Raw genomic sequence first — 16,144 nt, 5'->3', positions numbered from 1 at the left:
TGTAAAATGGTACAGCAGCTTTAGAAACAGTTTGGTAGTTCCTCAAAAAGTTAAACAGGATAAGCATATGATCCAGCAATTCCACGCCTAGGTGTATAAACCTAAGAGACCCGGAAGACACGTGTCCACACAAAAACTGGTACATGAATGTGCATAGAATCATTACTTACAATAGTCCCAAAATTGGAAACTTCCCGAATCTCCATCAAGATGAATAAACAGAAAGTGGTATATCCGTACTATAGAATATTTTTCAGCCATAAAAAAGAATGAAGGACTGATTTATGCTATAACCTTGAAAACATTATTAACCTTACAATCTTGAAAACATTATGTGAAATAAAAGAAGCTAAACACAAAAGGTCACATACTGAATGATTCCATGCATAGGAAATGTCCAGAACAGACAAATCCATAATAATAGAAAGTAAATTAATGGCTACTGGGGGTTGAGAGAAGGAGGCAATGGGGAATGATTGCTAATGAGTATAAGACTTCTTTGTGAAATTGTGAAAACATTTCGGAATTAGATAATGATGATAATTCACAACTTAGTGAACGTACTAAAACTGCTGAATTGCATACCTTAAAAGTATATAATTTTATGGAATGGGTGTTTCTCTCAATTCAAATATTTTAATGGTGAGATCCCTGCATACACTGCTGGTGAAGATGCTCACTGGTAAAACGTCCTGAAAGACAGTTTTGAAAACAGGTATCAAATGTGATCCCAAATTCTAAGAACGTATCCTCTGTGAATAATTATTAACATCACCACTTAAGTTATAAGGAGGAACTGCAACGTAGCATATAAGATGAGAATATTGGAAATGCCCTGCGGGGGAAGAGCGGGCCCCCTGCCCGCTGAGCGAGCCCGACCCCGGCCTCCCCGGCCGAGCTGGGGCTGCGGCCGCCGCGAGGCCCCCCAGGCAGGAACGCCACTCGGCCTGCTGCTCGGCCCGAAGGTCAGCACTTTGTCAAGAGCAAACGCTTCTCACATTGTTTCATGCTTTTGACAGATCACCAGAGCGACAAGGAGGCTGTTTCCGGGGGGCCTGGTGGCTCAGTTGGTCAAGCGGCTGCTCTGGCTCAGGTCATGACCCCGGGGGCCCGGGATCGAGTCCTGCGGCACCGGCTCCCTGCTGGGCGGGCACCTGCTGCACTCTCTGCTCCTGCCCCTCCCCGGACTCACGCGCTCGCTCTCTCTCTCTCTCAAATGAATAAAATCTTTTTTTTTTAAAGGCTGTCTCTGTTCATTTTGTCCAGATCCATAATTGCTTCATGGGGTCCTCATAAATCCTCCACACCTGGCCCAAAGCCAGTCATGCTGCTGCCTAATACAGATTTTAACAAATCATGATCCCAGTCCTGGAGGTGGCTGGGGGAAGAGGCACTCTCAAGAGTTTAGGTGATAAAATAGATTAGTTTATGTTTTCTGGAGGCAAGACGGGAATATAAAGCTAGAGCCTTAAAAATATTATTTCATTATTTTAGGTATTTAATTGTGTCACTTCTAGAATTTCTATTCTAAGGAAATCATTGCGGATCTGCACAGAGATTTAGCTACAAGAATGCACACGACAAGAGTTGTCTATAATAGTAAAAAACTGAGTTCAAGCTAAACGTGCAAGGTACAGCCTCATGAGGAAATACGTTGGCCATTAAAAATAATGTTGTGGGGACGGCTGGGGGGCTCAGCAGTTGAGCATCTGCCTTCAGCTCAGAGCATGACCCCGGGGATTGAGTCCTGCATCGGGCTCCCTGCGTGGATCCTGCTTCTCCCTCTGCCTGGGTCTCTGCCTCTCTCTCTCTCTGTCTCTCATGAATAAATTTTTTTAAAAATTAAAAATGCATAAAAAATAAAAATAATGTTGTACAGGAATATATGATGACATGGAAAATGATTTTAAAGGTCAAGCTTTAAAAAAAGAGTTTTAATACAGTTGAAAGGGATCATTTCATTTTTGTAAACATATATAGATACGCACATATATAGACAAACATGCTCAGAAGAAACGAGAATGGTTCAATGTGACTATCTGTGTGGCGGGAAAACAGCTGATTGGCGGGGGCAATCTGTCCTTTTCCACATTTTCTACAATGAACATGTATCACCCTGGTAGTAAAAAAAAAAAAAAAACGAAAAGATACTCTTTCGAAAAAGGTGAAATCGTCTAATTTCAGATGGGAAATCTTTTTACTTAGGACTTGAAATAAAGTCCTCACGTGGTTGAGTGTGTTTACACTTAGCTCTGCGCTTCCTGGCTGCCGAGGCAAAAAGGGAACTGTAGCGAGTCATCTCGATGGCACCTGTTTCAGGTCGCGGTTCCTCCCAGCAGAGAGGCCGCCTCTGCCCCCGGGACTGCAAGAGCGGAGCCCGCCTCTCCGCAATCCGGATCCCTCCCGTGCAGGCCGGGCGGTGGGGCCCCAGGCCTCACTGCTGTCCTCTGGCTGCGATCAGAGGAGCTGCCTCCCCCCAGGACACGGAACACCCCCCCCTCCCCGCCGTGTCTTCTCCATAACATTCTTCCATCCCTGTTCTTCACCACAGAACACGCTCCTCGAACGTCCCCAGTGCGACACCAGTGAGGCAGCCGCTGACCTTTATGCAGTATTTGATGGTGTCACTGTTTTGTATGAAGAAGGACACTCAGAAGGGCCTCAGGATGGAGTCGGTCTCCGAGAGTGGTAGATGCAGCACGCTTTGAGAATGCACGTTTCTTTTTTAAAGATTTTATTTATTTATTCATGAGAGACACAGAGAGAGGCCGAGACCCAGGCAGAGGGAGAAGCAGGCTCCCTGCGGGGAGCCCGGTGCAGGACTCGATCCCGGGATCCCGGGGTCACCCCCTGAGCCCGAGGCAGGGGCTCCACCACTGAGCCCCCCGGGCGCCCCCCGAGAAAGTTCATTTCTTAATACTAGGTCTGCTCACGAGACCTCAGAGAAGAGAAAGTAGGAAAAGTTGGGTCAGTGGCTATGGATCGCGGCTTGGAGACTTCCGTGGGGTTTTAGAGCAAGACCCCAGTGTTGCTAAAGCTAACGCTGCCAGCCCTGAACTCGCCTCCGGAAAGCTGAGCCTCACTAGGATGAGAGGGAGCTTCCAGAACACACACGACCTCCCGGTCAGAGGCAGAGCCCCGGAGGCAGAGGCGTGGGATGGGGCTGGGGGCTGCGCCTATTACCGCCTGTGCATGGCCAACCTCGCTATAGAAATCACGTAAGTTAGATCCTCCTCTACATCCCACCTACAGTTCTCCCAAGCCCCACGGATCCAAGTCACTCCCAGAGGCAGCAGGGATTTTGCAAGGCGTGGGAGCCTACTAAAATAGCGCGCTCCTCCCTCCAAATGCCCCCCCAACACCTTCCGCTCCATGTGTCTGATGCTTACCTCCAAGGCCCAAATCAAGTCTTTCCTGCCCCCCGTGCGGCCTTCCTTTCCCCTGCGGCCTCCAGGAGCACCTACCCACCGCATACCCACGGACACCCACCTTGCAGGTCACGTGTCCCTGGTCAGGCCGCAGGCTGTAAAACACGAGGCATCTCGCTGGCACCTGACACGGCGTCTTACGCATGGGCACTTGTCTAAGGGGACAAGTTCATCTAACCCGTCCAGCTTATCTACTTCCCAAAGCAAACACATGGCTGTCAAGCCCTGTGCTCGTGAGTAGATAAGTTGATAGCACGACTGTCAGCAGAGCAATAGTGCTAAAAGGCCAGCGTTTCTTGACTGGGAATACGGCTTTCTAGAGCTACTGCAACAAATTAATTTTGTTGTGCTGACCACCATGGACAGAAAGAAGGAAATATTCTTCTTGGGGATCTCTGGGTGGCTCAGCAGTTTAGCGCCTGTCTCCAGCCCAGGGCATGACCCCGGGGTCCCGGGATCGAGTCCCACGTCAGGCTCCCTGCATGGAGCCTGCTTCTCCCTCTGCCTGGGTCTCTGCCTTTCTCACTCTCTGTGTCTCTCATGAATAAATAAAATCTTTAAAAAATTTTTTTTTAATTTCTTCTTGACGTCTACGGCATTCAGCGTCTTTCAGAAAATAAACATACACACATAGCTAATTAGGATAATGCATTATCAATAGGGCAAAAGTGGGAGGACACATAACAATCACAAAGCCCTCAACAGTGTTCCTCAAGAGATGGCTGCAGTTCCCATCCCACTGAGGTTGGGCCACACAGCTGGATACAGTGTATACCAAAAGACAAGGCGCCCTTCCTCTGCTCTGCACAGATCTGCCCACCTGAAGCCCCGGTCTCTGCACGCAGCCACTGATTTGCAGAACATGCCACACAGTGCAGCCCAACTAGTGTGTGACACTGGCCAGAGCAGTGGGGAAGCTGAAACATGGCCAAAGGAAGCAGCATGACACCAGGCCAAGCTGAGGTACCAGGACAGCTGTGCTGAAACCTTTGCAATGAGAGCTTGTCTAGTGAAAGATGGGCTGGAGAAGCATCTTCCACACTGCAAAAAGACAACCCGTTGGTGGGTCGTAAAATCAATTCAGAGGTACAAGACTTACAGTAAATTTTGTTTCATAAAATGCCTGTCGTATGAGCGTGTATACATGCACGCGTGTATGCACGTGTGAACACGTCCTGCATCATGCACACAGATACTTGTCAAAACACTCTGCGAGGCTGCAAATCAGACAAATTATTTGAGATATTATAGAAGGAGTCATTTCAATTCAAAAGAAGGAAAACATCTCTAACAAATAAAACTATCTCACGCTGAGGTTTATCGTTTTGAACGGCAGAGAGTTTGCAGCCCCTGAGAGACTTCAAGCAGCGCCAAAGCCATAGATTGACATGGAGGATATTCATTTTAGTAGAAAGTTAAATGAGATGAACTCTGTTTTCTCCCCATTCTATGACACTATCAGTCTGGATCAGAGGCAATCAACTATTCCTGAAGGCACAATTTGGAGAAAATAACCCCATGGAGTCACAAGGGTGAATGTATACAGCCTCAAATTTTATTTGATGGTTTATGCTGGAATAGCATCTCTGTGATGGGGAAAACTGTTAGGGAGACTTAGACCAGGGTTCTCAGCCTAGATAGACATCAGAATTACCTGTGGAGCATTTAAAAGATACCCATGCTTGGATCCCCAAATATATCAATTAAAACACTGGGGCCCCAAATTTGTATTTTGTTTAATGTTCTTTAGGCCAGAGTTGAAAACCACTGATTTATAGGTACAAAATGTATAAATGGCATTTTATAAAGCACAGAGGAAAGGGAAACAGCCTCAGGATTTAAATGAAGAGCCTCACTCCCATGCTCACAACAAATAAAAAACAAGATAAATGGCAAGTCCAGAACTTTCTTGAATCCACTGAAAGTTGAGGTCACAGGGAAACAAACTAGCCCTAAAACTAAGGAGAACCAGACACCTATAGGAAGAGGGGAGACAAGCATGTATTTACCTGAGGCAGATGCACCTGGACACTGGCTAACAGGCATCAAGTAGCAAATAACAACAGAATACTGCTGGAAGGGTGGAAGAGCATGGAGCCAGACCACTGTGAGGCTAAAGGAAGACCTAAGACTGACACTGAGATAGACATTAGACAAAATTCTCTAGCACACCAGCCCCAACTCTAAACTCAAAGTATAACAAGAGGAACTAGAAGTGGGTGGTGCATGGAGAAGAACCATACCAACAAGAAACCTCTAATTCAGTTCAAATCCTGATTAGAGTGATCAAGCCCCCACACTCATGGTCTAGCAGAAATAGTAAGGCACTCCCATTTCCAGACATAAGAACTATTTATTTTAGACTCCCATGTCCTACACAGGGTGTCCAGTTCTCAACAAAACATAGAGAGAATACAAGAAGCAAGAAAAGGGGCACCTGGGTGGCTCAGTAGTTAAGCATCTGCCTTCAGCTCAGGTCATGATCCTGGGGTCCTGGGATCACCTCCCACATCGGGCTCCCCACAGGAAGCCTGCTTCTCCCTCTGCTTATGCTTCTGCCTCTCTCTCTCTGTCTCTCATGAAAAAAAAAAAAAAAAAAATTTTTAAGAAAAAGTCAAGAAAAAGACATCCCTGCCACATGGTGGCAATGAATTGAACCAAACTCAGATATAACACAGATGTTGAAGGTATCAGACACTAAATTTTAAATAACTTTAACTGTAAAATATCCTAAAAGAAAGAGTGGGCAACATGAAAGATTAACCGTCAAATTTTAACAGAAAGATAGGAACTTTAAGAGAGAATAAAATGGAAAAACGTGAAAAGCTGAACAGAGTAACAGAAATGCAGACTGCTTTCAACATTCCTTAGCAGATTTGACACAGTGGAGGAAAGAGTCAGTGACCTTGAGAACAGGTCAACAGGACTATCCACACTAAAACAAGAAGAAACAAACGGAAGAATGAAACAAAAATTAAGAGTGTTCAACAGCTGTGGAACAAATTAAAATTTCCAATCTAGGTGTAATCAAGTTTTAGAAGGAGAAAAGAGAACAGAGCAAAAGAAATATTTTATGAAATAACTGTTGAGAATTTTCTAAAATTAATGACAGGCACCAAACCACAGGTCCAAGAAGCTCAAGAACAATCAAGCAGGATGAGTACCAAGAATGTGCATACATGTGCACGTGAAGACAGCTTAAACCAAAGACAAAAAGAATATTGAATGCAGTGGCATAAAAACAAAACATTAAGTATAAAAGAACAAAGATAAGGATTATAGAAGACATCTTGTCAGTAGCATGCAATGTTAGAAGCCAATGAAGCAATATCTTTAAGGTGCTTAAAGAAAAAATAAACTGTCACTCAAAATTCCATACCCAGTAAAAATATCTTTCAAAAATAAAGGAGAAAAAGGACTGGCATAGACAAACAAAAACTAAGAGAATTCATGGCCAGGACACCTACACTATGAGAAATGCTAAATGAAGCTTTTCAGGCAGAAGTAATATAATGTCAAAAAGCTGGATCTACACAAAGACATGAAAAGTGCTGGAAATGGAATAAATGAAAGTCAAAAGCAATTCATCTTTCTTCTTATTTTTAATTGCTATAAAAGATAACTGAATATTTAAAGCAGGAGTCAGCAAAGTATGATTTACAAACCAAATCCAGCCCATAGTCTCCTTTAATATGACCTATAAGCTAAGAATAATTTTTTATATTCTTTAAGTGTTGTTTATAAAGGAAAGAAAGAAAAATTCTATAGCAGAGACCAAATATGGCCTCAAAGCCAAAAATATTTACTTTCTGGGCTTTTAGAGAAAAAAACTGCTAACCCCTGGTCTAAAGAAAAATAACAGCAATGTTTTATTTACAACATATGTAAAAGGGAGATGATAGTAACAATAAACATGAAAGATAGAAGGATTGGAAACATACAGCTGTTAAGATCCTTACACTACATGGGAAATAGTATAAAGACCGGATGACTGACAACCTTGAATGGGGGCCCAGGTTGTCTACACCGTCCTGTGGACTTGGTTTAGGTGGCAGTGAGCAAGGGCAGAGAGGGTGCAGGGGACGGGTCCTATTTTTATCTGCTGAGAACACACTTCTCAGGGGGAAGCGGCCCTCCCCAGTCTCCATCACCTGAACTTGAGCTGAACTAATCCCCTGGGCCCTGGTGGCTCCTGGGTAGTCACTCCTCCTGGGGACACCCACTCCCTATATCCTGAGGTGGCTTGGCCCCTCTTTGGTCTATTACAACGGTAAGATACGCTATGAGGATGATACAGCTGGAAGAGGAGCGAGCCCCCACCCCTGCCCTCTCTGAAGGAGCAGACAACCTTGAGGGTCCCGGTACTATTTACCCTCCACACTAAAAATCAGTCAACACAGCAGGTGAAAAGCCCCAAAATACATATGAGCGAGAATGAGCCTCACGACCTCATCCTATGAGCTCCTGGATGCAGCTATACCTGAGGCCACAACCGTCAGCCTTTTTCATTTCAGCCACTGCATTTCTAATACTGCATTCAGGTGATTCTCAAGGGACCAACACCCAACTCAAAAGAACTCTGACAAACACAGTGGAGAATGATGCCAGCCGGCCGGTGACACCCCTGGGTGCGGGGCCTGTGTCCTGGCACCTGTCAATCGTCTGCCCCTAGGATGGCAGCAGGAGCTAAAGCAGCCTGCACGCAGCCTAGCAGTGAACCAGTCAGTGATTTAAAAACAAATGCCAGGGACGCCCGGGGGCTCCGGGGTGGAGCACCTGCCTTGGCCCGGGGCGTGACCCGGGGTCACGGGATCGGGTCCCCTGTCCGGCTCCTTGCGTGGGGCCTGCTGCTCCCTCTGCCTGTCTCTGCCTCTCTCTCTGTGTCTCTCGTGAAATAAATAAAATAAATAAATAAAATCTTAAAAAAAACAAAAAAAAAAACAAATGGCAGCCCTGAACCCCCACCCCCGGGCTTCCCCCCAAGGAGCGTCATCTGAGCCTCTGAGGATCCCCCTCCTGTTGGGAGGCGCGGAGACCCTGGGAGGAGACCAGGGCTGTGTCACCACGCAGGGAAAGTGCACAGGACCTTCCCCAGCTCTGGGCCGTGTGCTTTAGGGACATCAGGTAACTTAAAGCTATTTTAACGATCAAAATGCCCATTTTGGGGCAGCCCGCGGGGGCTCAGGGGTTTAGCGCCGCCTCCAGCCCAGGGAGTGACCCCGGGTCACGGGATCGAGTCCCGCGTCGGGCTCCCTGCAGGGAGCCTGCTTCTCCCTCTGCCTGGGTCTCAGCTTCTCTCTGTGTCTCATGAATAAGTAAATAAAATCTTTTTTTAAAAAAAATGCCCATTTTGCCTTCGGGGAAACTGAGCATCCGCGAGGTCACGCGGCGCAAGGCCACGCGGCTGGGAACTAGAATTTGGGCGGCGCTCGAGGGCTTTCCCCGCTCCCCCTCGGGCCGCTGGCTCTGGCGGGTGGAGGCGCCCCCAAGCCCGCCCCGCGCCCCGGGGCACAGGCCGCCGCCCTCCAGCCTCCGAGCGACCCCGCCCCCAGCCCGGGCCCCGCCGCCTGCGCCCGTGGCCTCCGCAGCAGCAGTGCGGGGGGCGGGGCCTGTAGGGGGCGGGGCCTGGATGGGGCGGGGCCTGTAGGGGGCGGGGCCTTGGGCGGATGGGCGGGGCCGGTAGGGGCGGGGCCAGGGGTGCGGAGTCCGGAGGGGGCGGGGCCAGGAGGGGGCGGGGCCTTGGGCGGATGGGCGGGGCCGGTAGGGGCGGGGCCAGGGGGTGCGGAGTCCGGAGGGGGCGGGGCCAGGAGGGGGCGGGGCCTGGAGGCGGGTGGGCGGGGCCGGTAGGGGCGTGGCCAGGAGGGGTGCGGAGTCCGGGGGGCGGGGCCGGGAGGGGTGCGGAGCCTGGAAGACCCAGCTTCGACCCAGTGCAGAGCCGCGGGCGCACAGGGAGCTGCCCTCCGCTCCCGCCTCCCGGACCCTCGCAGCCCCGCCCGGACACCCCCCCCCACGCCCAGAGCCCCCCCTGCAGTCCCGCCGCCCCGACACCCCCCTACCCGGACACACACACACACACACAGTCCCGCTCGGACCCCCGCAGCCCTCGCAGCCCCGCCCGGACCCCCTCCCCCGCCGCCCCGCGCTCTCCGCAGCGCCCCCGCCCCGCCAGCCCCACGCCAGCCGTGCTCGGCGGCGCCCTGGCCACGCAGGAGCCCCGCCCGGTGCAGACGTGCCCAGGTGTTGCGCCCGCGGACCCCGCTCACCTGCGCCGCCGGCCTGTGGGCGCCCCCGCCCGGCCCCGGCTCCCGCTCCGGCTCCCGCCAGGCTCCGGCTCCCGCTCCGGCTCCCGCTCCCCGCCTGGGTCCGAGCTGCGGCCGCGCGGGGCGGGGCCCACGGGGGCGGCTCCTCCCCGCCGAGCACCTGGGGCGCGCACCGACCGGCCGGGACAGGTGGGGCCCCTGGGCACCTGGGGGTCCTCCCGGGTCGCAGGGGGGCGGGCGAGCTGCCGTCGGCCCAGCCAGCGACCGGCGGCGGACCGCGGGGAGGACAGCCCCCTGGGGGAGGGGTGCAGCCCGAGAGGCGGCGCGGAGCCGGGTGACAGCGCTTGGGCCGCGCGCGCAGGTGCGGCCGCCCGGCCCCGGGGGAGCGGCCCCTCCCCACGCCCCCGCCGCGCCCCCGCGCCTCCGACGACCCCAACCCTTCGGTAAAACGAGCCGCTCCGGAGGCGAGCGGAGGAGCCCCCGCCGAGCCCGCCGAGCCCGCACCCCCTGACGCCCGGGCCCGCGCTCGAGCCTGAGTCCCTGCAGGCCCGGGGCCGCCCGCACCTGCGCAGCTGGCTGGGGGGACGCCGCACCCCCGGGCATCCCCTAAGCCGTCCGGCAAACCGCTGCCTGCCCACGACGTCACGGGCAGGGGTACCCCGAATACAAGGCTGTCCCGCCAGCTGGCACCTGTGCACACAGCCCAGTGGGTAAGACCCGCCCGGGTCCCGGATCCCGGATCCCGGATCCCGGATCCCGGATCCCGCCGCGGGTAGCAGAGCCGAGCCTGGGGCGTCCGAGGTGCTGCTGGGCCCCGAGGCGGGAATAGGACCCCCACGGAAGGGCTGCCCGGGGCCCAGCGGCTTAGCGCCGCCTGCAGCCCAGGGCGTGACCCGGGGTCCCGGGGTCCAGTCCTGCATCGGGCCCCCGCAGGGACCCTTCTCCCTCTGCCTGGGTCTCTGCCTCTCTCTCTCTCTCTCTCTGTCTCTCATGAATCAATAAATAAAATATTTTTTTAAAAAAAGACCTTCCAGGGAAAGGGGGATTGGATTTGGCCCCCTGCTGAGATCTCTAGTCCGTCTTTCCAGGCCTCTCTGAGGGCTAGTGTCCTATGAGCCACCCACACGTACTGAGGCCTTGATGGTTGGGGAAAAAAATGTGAAAACAAAACAAAAGGGTTGCGGCGCACCTGGTTGGCTCAGTCAGTAGAACATGCGAGCCTTTATCTCAGGTTTGTGAGTTTGAGCCCTGTGTTCGGTATAGAGGTTATTATGTAAAATAAATAAAATAAAATCCATTAAAAAAAGATGTATCAAAATAGGCTACGTACAAAGTGTATGTTCTTTCCATCGAACAAATGAATGCTTTAACACGCCCGTATACACACACGCACAATGATGTGTGATGCTGCTACTCATACATTAATTTCAAGATTCATTAAAGAAATCCATTATAAGCGCGCTACAGGAAACACCGTGTAACTGTAAAATTGCGTGGAGAACATTCGTACTGAGAACTATGTCAGTCCACTTCCACGACGGTCTATTAAGCCTCAAAGGCCACAATCAGAGGCTGTCTGCTAAGGTGAGGTCATGGCCAAGTGGCCGGCTCCAGCCCTGCCCCAATAGGCTCATTTAGGGCCTGGACCCCCACCCCATCCTGCCTTATCAGCAAGCCCTGCACAGATGGGCGTTTCAGATGTGGTGTGGCCTGGTTGGTGGCTTCACACTGGGCAAGGCCAACCTGGCAAAAAGTCACAGAGAACGCCCCGCCTAGGTGTGCCCTCCTCCAGCCGTATCCCCTACGTGGTAGGCGGGGAGGCTGGGTCCCAGGGTGGGGCTGTGAAGGGTCCTGCCATCGGGACAGCCATGGAACCAGCACACGGGCTGGGCTCGGGGGCCCCTCCAATTCTCATCTACACAAAGTGGGCCGGGCCCTTCTTGTGTGTGGCCGGTTTCAGTCGGCGGAGCATGTGATCCCCTGTGATTTAGGATCCTCCCACTCTGCGTGTGATCTTGGCTGAGCCAGTCTGGTAAGTGATGCCACCCAAACGGGCCTGGGAATCTTCATCAGGAAGGCACAAGTTCTGCCCTGACATTCATTCATTCTCTCTCTCTCTCTCCCAACCCCCCACCCCACCCCAGCCCTCCCAGGGCTTGCTGTAGCCCTGGGCACTTCCCCTAATTGTCTAACTGTGCATTTCCCCCACTTGGGACACCTGCGAGCATGAAATCAGGCAAGATCTCTGCTGGAGTTTCTTTGCCTGCCTGAAAGGGTTTACCTGAAACATGAAGGCCTGGTACCATCATGAGGTTAAGTGAAATAATGCATAGGAGATGCTTGAGCACAGCGCCACGCACTAAGCACCTGCTCAATAAATGGTTCTTTCACTATCTTTCATGGGGCTCAGACGGGTGGCGCCGAGAGCCAGCTAATGTCTGAAGACACGCCGGAAATAGGACAAAACCATTGACAGGCTTTTTGAAGGATCTAGAATAAATTAACGCCTGCAAATGACCATGCGTGTTACTCTTCTCTACCAGTCCCTAGGAAAGTGATATTTGAACTAAGAAATCTTCAGTTTTTTCTCTATCTCTTGTTCTGTGATCATATAGTGGAAGAGAAATCATCCAAAGGAAAACCAAAAAAAAAAAAAAAAAAGAGTCTCTGAGCCTCGGGATAGTCTTTACCCTCTTTTCCTACCTTTGCGTAGGGCTCAGTCCGTGCATTAACACTGTACATCGTTTCCTGAGCACATTTTTCAATGAAACAATAGATGTAAAGGCCCTAGGATAGTTCCTGGTACATAGTAGCTGCTCAGTTAATCATAACTAAATATGGGGGGATGCAGGGAAGGGGCCAGCAATACTAAGGTCGGAAACGGCCATGAGTTCAGGAAGGCAAATCTGATCATCACTTTATTAAGTTACCCGGAATTCTAAGTTCACTGGCTTTGTTATCAGACTGTTTGGGTTCAAATCCAGCCACCACTTAACAAAGGACATTAATCTCTCCGAGCCCCGGTTTACTCATCTATAAAACGAAGACAATATCTCGTGGCCACAGGAGCTGGGAGGAATACAGGACAACCTTCAGCGGGCTGCTTCCTTACGCCTGGCACAGTGCTGGTGCTTAGTTAGGTCTCTTCTGAGCTCTGATTTCAGGGGGGTATGATTTCTTTTTTTTTTTTTTTTAAGATTTTATTTATTTATTCATAGAGACACCCAGAGAGAGGCCGAGACCCAGGCAGAGGGAAGCAGACTCCCTGCGGGGAGCCCCATGCAGGACTCGATCCCAGGACCCCGGGGTCACACCCTGAGCCCAAGGCAGACGCTCAACCGCTGAGCCCCCAGGTGCCTGGGCTGTGATTTCTTAACCAAGGGCCCAGGCCTCCCCCCCCACCCCCCTCCATCCACCCCCCTCCCTCCACCCTCCATCCATCCCCCCTCCATCCACCCCCCCCACCTCTCTCCACCCTCCCCTCCTCCATCCACCACCACCACCACCACCCCCGCCCCCACGGGAGGGTGGCCTGGCCTAGCCGCATCCCTCCTGCCCGAGGCCTTGCACCCCGGGGGGCTGCTCCCTCCCACCCCCCACTCCCCCACCCCAGCCTCCCCCCCTCCCGGCCCCCCCCCCACCCCCCGCGCTCGTTCGGCTTCAGGAATCCTGGATAAAGCCAATGGGATGGCTCAAATTTCTCAGATTTACTCCGTTGATTTTAGCCTTTTCACATAACATCCATTTAGGTGGCACTTTCCTTTTTCTTCTTTTTTTTTGGATTTTATTTATTTATTCACGAGACAGGCAGAGACACCGCAGAGGAGGAAGCGGGCTCCCCGCGGGGACCCCGGGTCGCGCCCTAGGCCCAAGGCAGCCGCCCCCACCCCGAGGTGGCAGGTTCAGAGGAGCCTGCGCACCACCTGTCACCTGACCCTCCAGCCGCCCCGAAGAGCAGGCAGTGGGGGGCCGGCCGAGAAGCCTCCCTCCGCAGGGGCGTCAGCCCCCCACGACCCCGCAGCGCCCTTGCGGAGCCGGAGCCCGGGGGGAGGGGGGGCTTCCCCTCTGCATGCGTGTCACGGAAGGGGCGCTGCAGGGCAGCAGAGGCCGGGCTCGGGGCTGGGGTGCGGGCAGCAGGGGTCGGAGGGATGCGGACAGCAGGGGTCGGGGGTGCGGGCAGCTGGGGTCGGGGGGTGCGGGCAGCTGGGGTCGGGGGGTGCGGGCACCTAGGGTCGGGGGGTGCGGACAGCAGGGGTCGGGGGGTGCGGGCAGCTGGGGTCGGGGGGTTGCGGGCAGCTGGGGTCGGGGGGTTGCGGGCAGCTGGGGTCGGGGGGTGCGGGCAGCTGGGGTCGGGGGGTTGCGGGCAGCTGGGGTCGGGGGGTGCGGACAGCAGGGGTCGGGGGTGCGGGCAGCTGGGGTCGGGGGGTGCGGGCACCTAGGGTCGGGGGGTGCGGACAGCAGGGGTCGGGGGGTGCGGGCAGCTGGGGTCGGGGGGTTGCGGGCAGCTGGGGTCGGGGGGTTGCGGGCCGCTGGGGTCGGGGGGTGCGGGCAGCTGGGGTCGGGGGGTGCGGACAGCAAGGGTCGAGGGGGTGCGGGCACCTGGGGTCGGGGGGGTGCGGACAGCAGGGTTCGGGGGGGTGCGGGCAGCTGGGGTCGGGGGGTTGCGGGCAGCTGGGGTCGGGGGGTGCGGGCACCTGGGGTCGAGGGGGTGCGGGCACCTGGGGTCGGGGGGGTGCGGACAGCAGGGGTCGTGGGGTTGCGGGCAGCTGGGGTCGGGGGGTTGCGGGCAGCTGGGGTCCCTGCACCCCGAGAAGGGCGCTGCGTCCGGGCCCCGGGGGCATCTGCGCCGCCTGCTGGGGTTCCGTGCAGAGCCGCTCGCCCCCGGCCCCTCTGCAGCCCGGCCCCGGGGCCCAGCCGGGAGTCCCTGCACGGTGCTCGGGGTGCTCGGGGTGCTCGGGCCGCCAACCCCCCGGGAGGAGGGAGGCCCACGGCTGGGGCCTCGCAGGGGAGCCCGCACCCCACCGCCGGCTCACCCGCGCCGGCCAGTCCCACGATGCACCTGCAACCCCGCCGACGTCCTCCCAGGCAGCACCCCGAGGCCCGCTGCCAGGGCACAGCCGAGCGGGAGCCCCCCCAGGAGCCCGGCTCTTCCCCTTGATCCTGAAATCCGCTCTGCAGCCGGGTCCTCCCCGCGAGCGCACCTGCTTCGGCCTCAGTTCCACCCGCATTTAAAGTTGTACCCAAGGCACCTCGAACGGGAAACTGCCTCTTCCGAGCTCCTTGGAGAATAAGGACTTTGAGGAGGATGGAGAAGACCTCATAAAAGCACATCATTTGCTGCGCCCTCAATCCACTTACAGAGCGTTTATTGGCCCCCATCCTTTCCATTTTTAATTGATTAAAGCAGTTTACCGCCTGGCTCTCCTGCAACATTCAGCGAAGCACGAAGGAGAAAAAGATTTTACACACACAGCACCTGCGGCCCAGGCCCAGAAGGCTCCCCCGGGCAGGGAAGTCATCCTGCACCCGCCTGTCTTTCCTCGCCGGAGGCTCCACACCGTGACAGCCTCTCTTGGCCTTCACACCTGTACATTAACACTAATAACCCGGGACTTTAAAAATTTTTTTATTTATTCATTCATGAGAGAGAGAGACAGGCAGAGGGAGAAGCAGGCTCCATGCAGGAGCCCGACGTGGGACTCTATCCCGGGACTCCAGGATCGCGCCCTGGGCTGAAGGCAGGTGCTAAACCCATGAGCCACCCAGGCATCCCCTAATAACCCAGGACTTAAACAGAAGCACAAACGTGCCAACCCTTCCCAAAAGATGATCTTTCAACATACGCAGGGCTGGTGCATTAGCTGAAGAGTGTCACGAAGAAATTCGGCTACTACACTAGTCTACTGACCTTTAACTCTATCTTACCTTAAAAAAAAAAACGAGTTTAAGACACTTTCCTGGGGATCCCTGGGTGGCTCAGTGGTTTAGTGCCTCCCTTTGGCCCAGGGCTGATCCTGGAGTCCCGGGATTGAGTCCCGCGTCGGGCTCCTGCATGGAGCCTGCTTCTCCCTCTGCCTGGGTCTCTGCCTCTCTCTCCCTTTGTGTCTCTCATGAATAAATAAATAAAATCTTAAAAAAAAAAAAAAAAAAGACACTTTCTTATATCAGTTGCTAGCATTTTCAGCGCTGAAGGAACAAGTCAGGTTCTCTTGGTTCCTCAATAAAAAAAAAAAAAAAAACAATAAAAATAGATATTCGGGCAAAGTAGAGGGCAAAAAGGTCAAGGTTGACTTTACTCCTGCTTCAAGTCTGAGCGGCTGTCCACTAAAATGAACTCTTCTTTTGAGAAATAAACAAACAAATAAATAAATAAATAAAATAATGGTTCATCCTAACGCTGGCCTTGAGGCCTTAAATGAGAATGCCCTAGGATGACTCAGGAAAAACCAGACGAGA

The 16,144-nt window shown here is 53.6% G+C and overlaps 1 protein-coding gene across 9 annotated transcripts in view; it reads right to left on the bottom strand.

The window, feature by feature from the left end:
* LYPD6B (LY6/PLAUR domain containing 6B) overlaps positions 1-10,425 on the bottom strand; it is a 166,972-nt gene extending 156,547 nt beyond the window's left edge. For 6 of the 9 annotated variants that reach the window (XM_077861664.1, XM_077861669.1, XM_077861668.1 and 3 more), the window contains exon 1: positions 9,692-9,821. The gene's annotated coding sequence lies outside the window, so the exon portion shown is untranslated. Of the gene's footprint in view, positions 1-9,691; positions 9,822-10,252 lie in introns of those variants that run through there. The other 3 variants (XM_077861654.1, XM_077861674.1, XM_077861670.1) reach the window with 3 other exon arrangements.
* Positions 10,426-16,144: the final 5,719 nt, after the last annotated feature.

This window comes from Canis aureus, chromosome 20, assembly GCF_053574225.1.
Source record: "Canis aureus isolate CA01 chromosome 20, VMU_Caureus_v.1.0, whole genome shotgun sequence".
Classification (NCBI taxonomy): domain Eukaryota; kingdom Metazoa; phylum Chordata; class Mammalia; order Carnivora; family Canidae; genus Canis; species Canis aureus.
This window is presented reverse-complemented; position numbering and strand designations above follow the sequence as displayed.